The sequence below is a fragment of the Stegodyphus dumicola genome, chromosome 1, assembly GCF_044657685.1.
Source record: "Stegodyphus dumicola isolate Sdum_Otavi_A_Nest chromosome 1, ASM4465768v1".
Taxonomy (NCBI): Eukaryota; Metazoa; Arthropoda; class Arachnida; order Araneae; family Eresidae; genus Stegodyphus; species Stegodyphus dumicola.
This window is the reverse complement of record NC_140768.1, coordinates 273,152,650-273,166,583: the sequence shown is the minus strand read 5'-3', so window position 1 is coordinate 273,166,583 and position 13,934 is coordinate 273,152,650. Positions and strand designations below refer to the sequence as shown.

At 34.4% G+C, this 13,934-nt stretch overlaps 1 protein-coding gene across 4 annotated transcripts in view; it reads left to right on the top strand.

Moving 5' to 3' along the window:
• The window catches only part of LOC118196584 (transmembrane protein 98-like), a 55,733-nt gene that overhangs the window by 18,371 nt on the left and 23,428 nt on the right, over nucleotides 1–13,934 (top strand). The gene's annotated exons all lie outside the window — the stretch shown is intronic.

Sequence of the window (13,934 nt, the reverse complement as noted above, 5' to 3'; positions counted from 1 at the left end):
TACTTTTACTTTTTATTTTTACTATTTCGTATCGTGTGTTTTAAAATCAAAGTTCGTGGTAACACCAAGTGCTTACTCTCACTCATTAGCCCTAGTGAGCTACATGACCTCATTTTCGCCTTTTACAGTTTCCTATTCATTTAATGATTATATCACAAGTTTAGAAGATTTTCAAGTGTTTCAAAAGACATAGGACTCTTAAATTCACAAATAGATATTGCTTTTACTATGTTCAAACTTTATTTATTGCCAAAAACTACAAAAACTTCATTTTTCGAACTCTGACTCCTCGACCAATCTAAATGCCGGACGCTGGTCACGTGTTTCTGCTCTTCTTGACTCACGCAGAAGCTTAGACTTTCATTTCGCTTCTTGCCACCATTTACGTATATAATCACCCATGCTATGCCATGATATGCAATTTAGCAAAACTTATTTTATGAGTTCTCTCATTTATTGATCTCGCCTTTGGGCGCGGTGTATTTTAAATACACCTCTTAAATTTTTAACTTTATGGCCTATGGTAAAATGATAATATACTGGTAAGAGCTCCTAGTAGCTAAAGCCAGCAGTAAAGATATGATCCAAGATCCAAGCTCACCCCTTCTAGTTCCTACTTTCCTGGCACTTGGGTGTGCGGTTTCCAACCCCTTTTGAAGGATGCATGCAGTCCGGTGAATAAATTCCTTGGTTCCTGTCCACAAGATGGCTGTTCCCGAATAAGTTCCTTGGTTCCTGTCCACAAGATAGATGACTGTTCTTGAATAAGTTCCTTGGTTCCTGTCCACAAGATGGCTGTTCCTGAGTAAGTTCCTTGGTTCCAGAGGCTACAGTGTGAGTGACTGCCGTGGGCGGCATCCATGTTCTTCATGAAGGTGGCATTTAAAATAAGTTAGCGGCGATTCCTCGTGTTCAACTAATGTAAGCGGAGTTAGGCCGGATTTAAGTGCTTTCAAGAACTTAATTTAAATTTCAGGTGCTTTCTTGACCATTGATCATGGACTTATTTAATGTGTAGCCAATTTCATTTGAGACCGCATAATTGCTGTTTAGGGCATTTTGTTTGTATTGAATGCCAGTATTTTTGGAGACCAGGTTAAAATATTATTTGATTAAATGATGGTTATATTATATTTTTTCTAAGATGGTTATATTATATTCTTTATATTTTTTCTAATTTTGTTTAAATTTATTTTTTGTGTTTTTATTTTTATTTATTTATTTATATATATTGTTAATAAATTGGTTATGTTTGAAACTTCTTTATTGTCTTCAATGTCTGTACAACATAGTATCTCAGAGAGCTTTTATTGCTACTACTGCTAAATGTTTAATTTTATAAACTTTAAACTTTGCTTTAGCATCAGCATTCCATCCTTTTATACATTCATGTTAACCAATAACTGGTGTCCTTCTATCTGGTGCTTACTCATTTTGCAGTTGTATATCAAAATCATCAACTTAATTTTTCTACTGGTATATAAACACAACCAGAAAGCTTATTTCAGAAGTTTATAAGCCTGTGTTATAAAAAATAACAGTTGTAGAAATTCTTCTGGCATCAAAAATGGAAAGTGAGATGAAAAAAAACTGATTAAAGAGTGTTCATAAATCCAAAATTTAACTTCTGGCAACTTTTTACTGCTAATAGTGTAACACAGTTCCACATGGGCAAAATATAATAGTGGAATTAGCACAAGGGTAGATTTAGGAAAAATTAAATGACAGAGGTTTTTGTAAATAGTGTATATATTTGTTTATTTTTTTCTTTCATTTAAGATGAGTTAAAAATGACAGAAAATAATTTTGCTTTTGGTAATACATTTTCTTTTTTTATGAATAAGGTATGTTGATATATTTTTACAAAAATGTTTTTTACTTTGTCAGAATATTGGTACTTAAGTATTAGCAAAACAATCTTGGTGCAATTTGGTGAATTTTTTCAGACATAAAGGTGATTCGGTGAATTTTCAATTTGCTTACAATGGATATGGTTTGTAAACAGCTGTTATGTCTATGTTTGCCAGAGTTTGGTGATTTCTACTGAGGGACTTCCAATAACACATAAATATCAAAATATTTCCCTCTTCCTTGTTCTCCCTTTTTTATTGCACTGTTTTTCATTAGCCTAACATTATTTTTCTTTGTATATGGTTGTATTTAAAAAATGTAATTTTGTATTCACTATTTTATGATATACAAGGTGCGACACAAAAAAAAATAAGACTGGTCCAATAACTCATTGTACTCATTGTCAGTTCTCCCTGACATTATCACCTTCAAAGTAGTTCCCTACAGCATTCACACACTTCTACATTCAGTGCTTGTCATGACGTGATGACCATGCATGCGCAGTTTAGCCGAACGGCCTGCAACGCCTCTCTTTCATGAGACTTACTAGAGAAGAGTAGTTAGTAGGTAGTAGCGAAGTAACGAAGAAAACGTGCCGTATGTTAGCTTGGATGCAAAATACGCAGTTATACTTGTGTGTTAATCGTTTGTACTTAGTATTTTTATTTGTGTGTTAATAAAGTTTTGTGCCGTTAAAATGGCTGTTTTATGCAATGCCTACATTTATGATACGTTTACGGTAGAAATTAAACATATATCCAGAACCTACACGCCCAACAAGAAGATTATGACAGTGGTGTCGAAACAGGAGGATATGTCATTCTGCAAAGTTCACGGATAAATGCGTAAGTGAGTCTTCAGAAAGGTAAGAAATTTGTTCAATTTATTTTGTGGTAAAGTGGAATTCAAGGTTACAAAAATGGCTGAAGAGCTAACGAAATCTAAGAAAGAACGGAAAGTTATTTGTTCAGCCATTACTAAAGTAACAAATGCTATTGAATCATTAATTGCAGCCGGTAACCTTGAAGACCTTGAAGAATCACTGGAAATTTTAAAAGTAAAAGCTATTTCTTTGAGAGCGTTAGACGAAAAAATTAAAACTTTGGCTGATGTTAATGACATTGAAACCGAAGTCGAAAGTGCCTTGGAATACGAAGAAAGGATTGCGAAATGGAGCTTTAGAGGCACAAAATTATTGAAAGAAAAAAAGAAATAGCAATAATTCGCTAGTTTCTAATGATAGTAACAATTTATCTATTTCTGGTGTCGATAAAAGCTCTGATTACAATGTTAAATTGCCAAAGATTATGATTGATAAATTTTATGGGAATGCTGAAGTGTGGCAGACATTTTACAATTCTTTTGACACGGCAATAAATCAAAACGAAAAACTATCTAAAGTAGATAAGTTTAAGTTTAATTACTTGCTTAGCCTGTTAGGCGGTGCAGCTTTAAAAACAATAGAAGGCTTTTCTTTATCTCCAGACAACTACGACGAAGCTTTTAAAATTCTCAAAGAGAGGTATGGTCGAAAAGATCTCCTTATTAATTCTTACATGCATAAACTTTTAAATTTACGGCCTTTCCAGTTCTAATGACATTAATTCTTTGAGGGAATTGTATGATACCTGCAACGTACAAGTAAGGTCACTAAATTCGATAGGGGTCAAGACCAAATCGTATGGAAAGTTACTATACCCTTTGTTAATGAAATGCATACCTCAGGATATAATGCTTGATTTTGCTCATCAAAACGCAGATGAGGAAACTTTTAATGTCGACAACCTCATGAACTTTCTAAAACGGGAAATTGAAAGTCGCGAACGAACTTCATTAAATTTATTTTATTCTAAGAATCATGCTAATTCTCTTGGAAGGCATTCTCAACCAAATGAAAAGCGAAACAACTTCCACACTCGGAATTCATTCAACGCCAACAAATTTGGCGCCAGCTATTCCCCTAATGTAAGCAAAATTGCAATTGTTCGAACTTTCCCTTGCTTATTCTGCGAAAGCGAAAATCATGCTTCGGAAAAATGCATTATGTCTCCGGAAGAAAGGAAAAAGAGTTTAAGGGCTTCTAATTGGTGCTTTCTTTGTTTCCAAAGGAACTGTAGAACAAAAAATTGCCCTTCTCAATTAAAATGTTCAAAATGTAATTCTAAGTATCATAATATATTGTTGCATGAAGATAAGGAAAGGGTTGCTAAAGAAGAAATTAAGAATAATTCTAATGCCGTTACTGCAAAGATTTTTTCTAAATATTTTACTGCGAATCAAGAAGTTAAAAAATTAATAGATGACTTGCCAACCGTTAAACTTATATGTGATGGTAAATTAATTAATGCAGTAGCAGATACAGGCACGCAATTAACCGTTGTCAAGGCCAACATAGCACCAGAAAAATACCGTACACCACATGGAAGTGTTATCCTCACGTCAGCTTTCGGGCAAGCTTTTAAAGTTCCTCTCATTAACCTACCTTTAGTAATGTATTCTGAAAATGATAAATTTATGTCACCTATTTTTATAACACGTGCAATGGTGGATAAGTTATGTAATGATTTACCCTTGTCGTTAAGTGCTTTTAATGAGTTAAAGGGAGATGATAAAAGAAAGTTTAATTTTGAATGTAGAAATGTAAACATTACTACTGATAGTTTCGGTGAAATGCCTTTTCATGAAACTGAAAATTTTGACGAAATACTTAAACATGATAGCGAAAACCTAATTAATGAAAAATGTAATGAAACTGTTAAGAAGATAATAGAATGTTGTGCTCTTGTAAAAGAAGATACAGGTAAGGATGAGTCCAAAGGTAGCACGAGACACGATCAATGTGTTTCGGATTCAGAACTGTTTCGAGTGCAACAAATGAATGACCCATCTTTAAAAACATGCTGGAAAAATGTTAAGAACGGAAGTAATAACTTTATTGTTATTGACAACATTTTGTATCATAAAGATAAAGTTCTAGGAGAAAAAGTTTACCAGTTAGTCGTTCCTAAAGAAAGAAGAAAACAAATTTTGGACTTAGCTCATTCTAGCTTATGGGGAAGTCACCTGCGAACCAAGAAGACAGCCGAACGTTTGAGATATCCGTTCTATTGGCCTGAAATCAAGAAAGATGTAAATGAATACTGCAGTGCTTGTACTTCTTGTCAACTTCAAGAGAAAAACCGTCCCTTTGATGAAGTTCCGATTACCCCAGTAACACGTCCTAAAGAATTCCAGGTAATTAATGTGGATATCCTAGGACCTGTAGAGCCAAGCTGTAGAGGTTACAAATATGTTCTGTGTCTGTTGATCAATGTACAAGGTGGCACGAAGTGGTGCCATTAAAGAATTTGAATGCCAAAGCAACATGCGATGCATTGTTACAAATCTTTTCACACACAGGAATTCCTCAAATTGTTGCGTCAGATCAAGGAACTAATTTTACTGCTTCGTTGACTCAAGAGTTTTTGAAAAGGATCGGATCGTCTCCAAGGTTCTCGACTCCTTATCATCCAAGTTCAAATGGCCTGGTAGAAAGATTTAATGCTGTTTTAAAGGGAATGATACATCATACCATTAGAGAACATTCCAAAGATTGGGAGAAACATCTACCGTACTTACTTTGGGCTTATCGAGAAGTTCCTAATGCTACGACTGGTGTTAGTCCATTCCAAATGCTTTATGGAAGACATCCTAATGGCCCTTTGTCTATTTTGAAAACATCATGAACAAATTAAACTCCTGTTCCTCATGGACAGTTAAGTTCAGTTACCGATTATCTGAATGATTTGAAGACAAAACTGGAAAAAGCTGCTGAATACGCAGGACTTACAGATGTTGGAAAGCAACAAGCTTATGCATTCTACCATAACCGAAAGACTCGTCATAAAGAATTCAAGGAAGGTGACAGGGTCATAGTTTTAATCCCTGATAGCCAAAACAAAGTTTATGCCAGATGTACGGGACCTGCTACGATCATCAAAAAGCATACTGATTATAGTTACATAGCACAAATGCCTGACAATTCATCGAAGCACATTCACGCAAACAAGATACGAGAGTTCAATACCACTGTGAATAATGTCGGTGTGATATATGATACGGATATCGATTTCGGCGAAGTTGAAAGCGTTCCAAGAATTGTTCCACGGAAAGCAAAAGAACACTATTCTAATGAAGAATGTGATTTTACGCCCCTTGAACCGCATAAGAAGAAACAACTTATAGAAATTTTAAAAAGGCATAAGAACCTAAGAACTGGTATTCCGAAAATCACCAATGTGGGAGAACACAGGATCAAACTGAAACCTGGAAGTATGCCAAGAAAGCAGAAACCGTATCATATACATGAAGTTCTAAAACACGAAGTTGATCGACAAATAGATAAGACACAATAACACGCCGAATAAATACTAATTCAGAAGTCAAACAACAAAAATCAGCGTTATATTTACAAAATTTTCACAGGACTAGTTTCGATGGCTTTACCGAACCTCCATCTTCAGCTGCAAAACCACAAGTGAACAAGATAGAAAATAATGATTAGATAAGATAAGAAAGCCTGGACAAGAATAAGCAAGTGGCGCCATCTGTTGGTGAAACCAGAACTAAAACATAATTTCTTTAAAGGCCGAAGGCAAATTTGGATTGGAATTAGGATCGTTAACTAGAACAGAAAGATTTTTATGAATGTGAAATGCCTCTAGAAAATCCAGTTCTCCAATGGAAGATGTTTTTTGAATAATTTTGGCAGCAGAAAAACTGAAAGTGTGGTTTTCGGACCAACAATGTTGAGCAACAGAAGACTTCTGTGTTTCCTTTTTTCTAGCATATGCCTCATGTTCCTTGATGCGAAATTTCAAGGCTCTCTTAGTTTGGCCAATGTAAATTAAACCACACTGGCAAGGAATTCTATAAATACCACCAGGAACTCATATCCGGAATGGGTTCCTTGAGTATGGAGCTCGGAATTTTATTGATGGGAGAATAAACAACCCGAAAGTTAAATTTCTGCAAAATATGTGCAACTTTATAGCTAATTGATGGAAAGAAGGGAATGACAACAGAATTTTTATAATCTCCTAAAACAAGAGTGTGCCTTTTAGTGTGTTGAGATGAGAATTTTTTAACTGCTTGATTAATAATGTTGGGTGGAAAGCCCCTGTCAGTAGCTATTGCTTTTAAATAATTTAGTTCTTCATCAAGGGCTAGTTTGGAGGAGCAAACTTGAAGAGCACGGAAAACATAGGAATAAAATGAAGCTAACTTTTGTTTAGTCGAATGACATGATTTAAAGTGTGGTGGAAGGCAAACCAATGAAGGTTTACGGTAAACTGTAGTACTGAAGTTGGATGTGTTACGTGTGACCAGAATGTCGAGAAACGGAAGAGAATTGCAAGTCTCAAGTTCAAAAGTGAACTGAATAGCACAATCAATAGAATTCATTGTTGAAAGAACTTTATTTAAATCATCTTTATTACCTTCAAACAGAGTAAAAGTATCGTCTATGTAGCGGAACCATGCCGGGAAGTTTAAAGTTTCAAACAATTTTGATTCATAATAATGCATGTAGATATCAGCCAGGATGGGACTGAGGGGGCTTCCCATGGCTAATCCCTCAGTTTGCTTGTAATATTTATTTTGGAAAACAAAATGTGTTTGTTTCAAACAGAGTTGAGTGAGAGAAATTAGCTCATCAATTTCAATGCAAGAGAAATGAAATTCGCGAAGTCTGGTTTCTAGACATCTTAATGCACCCTCCACTGGGACATTGGTGAATAATGATTTTACATCAAAAGAAACCATGAGTAAATTACTAGAAGAAATGTTTTTAACTTTTTTCACAAAATCTATTGAATTTTTTATGGTGTAAATGTTATTGTCTAATAGAGTTGAAAATCTAGAAACTAAATATTTAGCTAATGGATACGAGGCAGTACCTAAATTTGATACAATAGGGCGGAAAGGAATACCACTTTTATGAATTTTGGGAAGAGCATACAATCTGGCACAATTCGCAACAGATGGGATAAGTGAATGTTTTAAGTTGCCTGAAATGATTTGCGAAGATTTGATCGCAGTTTTTATTTTTGACAAGTCCGATGGTGAAGGATCTTTAGGGATCGGATTATATGGTCCTTCGTTTAAGAGTTTAGTGACACCATCGATGTAAGTGTTCATATCCATGACGACTATCTGGCCACCTTTGTCGGCCTTTGAAATAATAATATCCGGGTTAGAATGAATTTCACGCAATGTAGCTCTTTCTCTCGCAGTTAGATTTGGTTTCAAAGGTTTATTATTGAATTTCACATTATGAGCGATAAGATGCCTAATCATTTCTTTCTGTGAATCTGAAACTTTACTGAACTTGAAAGCTTTTTCGATAGGAGCCAAAATCTTTGGAATCGAGGGTTTACAGGTTTGTGAGAAGTTAAAATTATTTTTTAGAATTCTCTCTTGTTCTTCTGAAAGACTAACATTAGAAATATTAACTATTGGCTTGATGTTTACAATGGGAAGATTTTTTGAACTACTTGAACTGGAAGATTGTAAAAGAAGTTTTTCGAATTTAACTGCAAGGGTGTTTTTATGACGGTTAACTGCATTCTCCGTTCTAGACCAAGACTTTTGTTCAAGGGCAGTGAATTTTGGATATGATTTAGCGAGTTCCAGATGAAGCTTATAGAGTTCACGTTCAATTTTGGACAATTGTTGACGTGTATCCCTTATGACGGACCGAAGTAAGGCAAGCTTGCAATTTAACAGAATTCTTGAAACGCGACTCGAAGGTTTTTGATTAGATTTGATTTGAATAAAATTGGGGATCAATTTTTTGCATTTACATTTAAGTAAAAAATCAAGATGATTCAGAAATTTTTGCCGTTTCAGGCGTAATTTAGTGAAACGATTAACGGATGAAGGCATGATAAACAATGCAGAAAATCAAACTAAATTAACTAAACAATAATAAAGCACACACAAAACAGCAGAAAAATCCCTCACTGAAATTAATAGAAAACAAAAAGTTTGTAAGCAAAATGCATGAAATCAGACAAGCAAAGCACAACATCCAAATATACAAAATAATTCTCATCTCAACACACTAAAAGGCACACTCTTGTTTTAGGAGATTATAAAAATTCTGTTGTCATTCCCTTCTTTCCATTAATTAGCTATAAAGTTGCACATATTTTGCAGAAATTTAACTTTCGGGTTGTTTATTCTCCCATCAATAAAATTCCGAGTTATCCGTTATCTTTGCCCTGAAGAAGTTTGAAGCTTATATTTTTAGTTCTGAGATAGTCATCGTTAGTGATCATAACCGTCTCAGATTTCTCACCGAATGTTCTTCACAATGTTCTCGTTTACAACGCTGGTCTTTAGCATTACAGCGATTTCATGCAGGGATTACATACTGGAAAGGAAAAGATCATATTAATGCAGATTCGTTATCTTGATTGACTGCCTCGCACTGGGAGCATGACTGACGTTATGAACTATGAACTATAAGACATTTTGACTGTTTAGTTTGAATTTTTTTTTTAGCTAAAATGCTCAACTTTTTTCATAACGTTATGTAATAGGTTTAAAAATTTAGCCAGGGTTTGCTAAAGTATTATGTTTAATTTTAAATGATTGATTTGTATTGTCTCGTTTATATGATAACTGCCTATATGATTATGATTATGTGAAGGATTTAAGTTTGAAAAGTTAATTGAATGTTACATCCTTTTAAATGAATAGGATTACTGAATTTATGTTGAAGTAATTTTAATTTAAAATGGTAAGAATTGGTTAATTAAGTTCGAAAATTTCATGAATGTTATTTTATTTTGTTTCAAGAAATGTTTATATATGTGGATTTGGCAGGTCATTGAAAGACGCAATCTAATCTTTTCGAGGGGAGGTGTCATGACGTGATGACCATGCATGCGCAGTTTAGCCGAATGACCTGCAACGCCTCTCTCTCATGAGACTTACTAGAGAAGAGTAGGTAGTAGATAGTAGCGAAGTAACGAAGAAAACGTGCTGTATGTTAGCTTGGATGCAAAATACGCAGTTATACTTGTGTGTTAATCGTTTGTACTTATTATTTTTATTTGTGTGTTAATAAAGTTTTGTGCCGTTAAAATGGCTGTTTTATGCAATGCCTACATTTACGATGCGTTTACGGTAGAAATTAAACATATATCCAGAACCTACATGCCCAACAAGAAGATTATGCCAGTGCTGCAATTGCTGGTAACAGTTCTTGAATGAGGTTTTTGGAAAGCCCTTCAGAAGATTTTCCATTTTTGCCTGAACTTTTTGCTGAGGTAAAATGGGTTCTCTTTAAGCAAGATTTAACTTTAGAAAATAAGAAAAAGTCGCTTGGAGCCAAATCAGGTGAATAAGAAGGATGCCCCATCACAGAAATGTTTTTGCTAGTCAGAAACTGTTTGACAGATAGAGCCGTGTGAGTGGATGCATTGTTCTGGTGCAACAGCCATTCATCACTCCACAACTGTGGCCTTTTTTTTGCCTAATTCTTTCACGAAATCAGTCTGACCACTGGTAACCCGTTCAATCATGAATCTTCACTGTTCCTTTTGCTGTTCATTCGACATTTTTCTGGCAGAATGCAGTTGCACGTGTTCACTCAATGACGCAGTACTTCCCACTGGTGTTGTCGGTTAAGTCAAAACTGGCCGCATAAGATAAGCCACGTGCGACTCTTCGACACCTTAACTGCAGCTCAGGAGCTACTTATGGCCCTTTAATGGATGCAAAATAAGACATCTGTCTACTTGTCTGTCTGTGTCAGCCTTTAAAACGCAATTTGCTTGCAACAATTAATAGTTTAATTTTCAAAATATAATTGGATTTTAAAAATATAATTCATACAATGGCATTTTTCTTTATTAATAACAAATTTAATTTTTAAATTATGTTATGTGTGTAATCATTTAATTAATATTGCCAGAGTTAAAAACAAAATTTGCAAATAATTCTGGCAATTAGTATCATGGCCATGTTACTTTTGGAGCAGATAATGGCCATAAGAATAGCACAAAGTAAATACTATACAAACATGAAGGTACTTAAAAAAAAAATGCTGTCTAATATTTTTCTCTCGCATTAATTTTATTTCAGATAGTTTTCTGCTTACATTCCTCCTGTGCAATCCCTTTTGTTCCACAACAGTTCTGGAAAATATGCTCTTCCTTTTAGGGTACTACACTTATTCAGTTTTTGAATGGCTTGAGTAACTACTCTTTCAAAGAGGAAAATCACTTCCACACAGGGGCTCTTTCAGTTTGAGGAAGAATATGCAATCTGAGGATTTTATGATAGGTGAAGTAAACCTTCCTGTTTGTATTTGGTTAGGAGACTTATCTTAACTTCCAAACATATGAATGTCTTTCAAAATTAATTCCTTATCCATAAGCATGTTAAGTCATTTTTATGCAAATTTTCCATTCACTCACTGTAATATGGTAGTTAACCCTTTTTCTGCATGAAACTCTTATCTTTCGAAATAATTCCTCGATAATCCTAGACAAAGAGCATTATTTATTTCCCCAGTGTTTAAACATCTTTGGGTATTTTTTGGGGGATGGCAAGAAGAATGGATTTCTCCACTGAATTGGCAATAATTTAAATTCTAGTTAAAAATCTAAAATTGCATTTTGTTAGTTGCCATTATTTGAGATATAAATCCTTCACCTTTATTGTAGGGTACTGCCTGCATAGAAGTTTTAACTCAGTGTTTTACAGACCATACTAGACTGATAAGCAAATTACTGCTTCAGGCTGAAATCAGGTGGCAGCCTTTTTATTGAACTCTTTTAACTTAAAAGAAGGCAGTACTTGTGTTACAAATGAACTTCCACTCCTTGTGGGCCTTTAAAGTAACATAACAGGAAATTAAATTGAATTTAGGTAATGGAGTTTGTGCATAGAATAGATCACTTAATCTGGCTTAAGTAATTAATGGTGCATATTTAATTGTCAGTTAGCAAGATAGCCAAAGCCGGGGAAAAAATGTACCAGAGGTAGCGATAGTACATAACTACAAGACAGAGGTTGCCAGAAGCTGTAACTCTAAACATTCAAACCCACAACTTAAATACTCAACAATTAATTTGCATTCTGGTGGGGACTATGGAAAAAAAAAAATAAAGTGAAGGTTCATATCAAAATGACTGGTTAATTAACATAAAATGCTACAGTATCATCCATTATTCATTTCAATAATAATGTTGCATAAAGCAATAAGGACCCACCAGCGGTGAAGTCGCTGAACATTGGTAGTTCATTCTGAGGTTCGAATCCCGCGAACTGGCTGGCTGCATGGGCGTTTTTGTGGTTTTCCCCATGTGTAATGTGTATACAAGTCAGTTTCCCTTAGAAAGTCCTCCATGAAGGCATATCTTCCCTTAGACAGCCCTAGTGTGCTTTGTCATAATTAAATAAACCAAACCAAACCAAACCATAAAGCAATAAGAGATCAACTGACTCAAACTTCTCTCTTCTCAAAGTTTTAAAATACAGCACACTGATGCTGGTGAAATCGCATCAGCTTGGTATATATCTTATGATGGGTTGCTTGGAGAGCTTCTTTGTATCAAGCTCGACACAAATATCACGCTAAATTAGAGCATGCCTTTAGCCTTTTTGTCGCCTTGTATTTATGAAACTTTTCTACCCTTTGTTCTGCTGCTCAGTGCAGCTGCAAATGTTGCCTGGGCTCTGGTGCTACCATATTTTTGGTCATCTTCTTTAATCTGTTGATATTTTTGTTCTTCCACTTTTCAAACATCGTACACGTCTAACATGTCTTTCACAAAAGTTCAGTAACTCAAAGGAAAGTCATACTACCATTCACTGCCTGATCACTAGAAATTTCAAGCAGTGTAATGTAAAATTCTGTTGGAGTTTAACAATGTGAATTTTCAATTTTGAAGGTTGATTTTTTATTTTCTAAAGTCTCAATACTCACATATGCTTACAGACTCTCTTTTAAATGCCATTTCAGATTTATTTTCTGTACAAAAGTTGTGTAACCATCAGACTAAGGGTTAAATAAAAAAAAATTAAATAAAAGAGATTTATTTTAAACTTTCTTCTGAGTTGGAGTCATTTTGCATTAAAGATAAGATAGTAAGTCATTTGACTGCCTATACGAATTCAGCCAGCTAACAGATAAAATAGGATTGATCTATTCAAAATTGTGGCAAGATCTCAGAAACTAAACTATCATGTAAATGTCTGGCATGTAACAAAGAGCAATCATATCAAACATCTGTGCAAGTTAATAAGAAATTCAGACAGTTAAACTTTCATATTATATCTGTATTTGCGAAACAAATTCATTATAATAATCATAGGTGTGTTTTCCTTTTGTATCATTAGTTTTGTTTTCTCTGTATTTAAAAATCAGCTCAAAATTAAACAACCTGACTGGAGTTTGACTTTAAGTTGTCCGAACTGTAGATAGTCCGCCTGATGCAACGTTCGTATATCGTGGCGTGAATTGCTAGATTTAGTAGTAACAGGTTATTTATGTCCAGAATTATCAGGATTATTTGAAAGATAATTTTGAGAATTTTCAATGATGTGAAGTGTATTGATTACTTAAAAATTCTGGCAGATTTCGCTGGGTGCAATACTGAAACAGTGTAGTACTTCGAGCCGTCATGGGTGATATCACTGATATTGCAGTCAAGTTCTTTTTGTAATGAATTTTCTATCCTGGGCATCAGGAAAACTACTCATTCCAAAGTTTTGCATTAAAAAATGTTTAATGATTTCATAGGTTAAGATTAAGAAAACTCAAAGAAAGAAACAAAGCTCTAAGTTTAGAAGATTAGAACTTGAAATCATTCTGAAGATTTCCCAGATCTGAGGATTTGAATGCCCCAACCTTAGAAAAAAACAAAATGTCATTTATAATCCAATATGCTTCAAATGGATGAATTCAGTTATTTGAAGTTAAATTTGATCTCAGTATTTTGGTCTTCATATTAATTATGTGTGAAAGCAAAATTATTAACTGCTTAAGCAAAAGCTTATGCAAAAAATGTAAAATAATTTATCTCTTT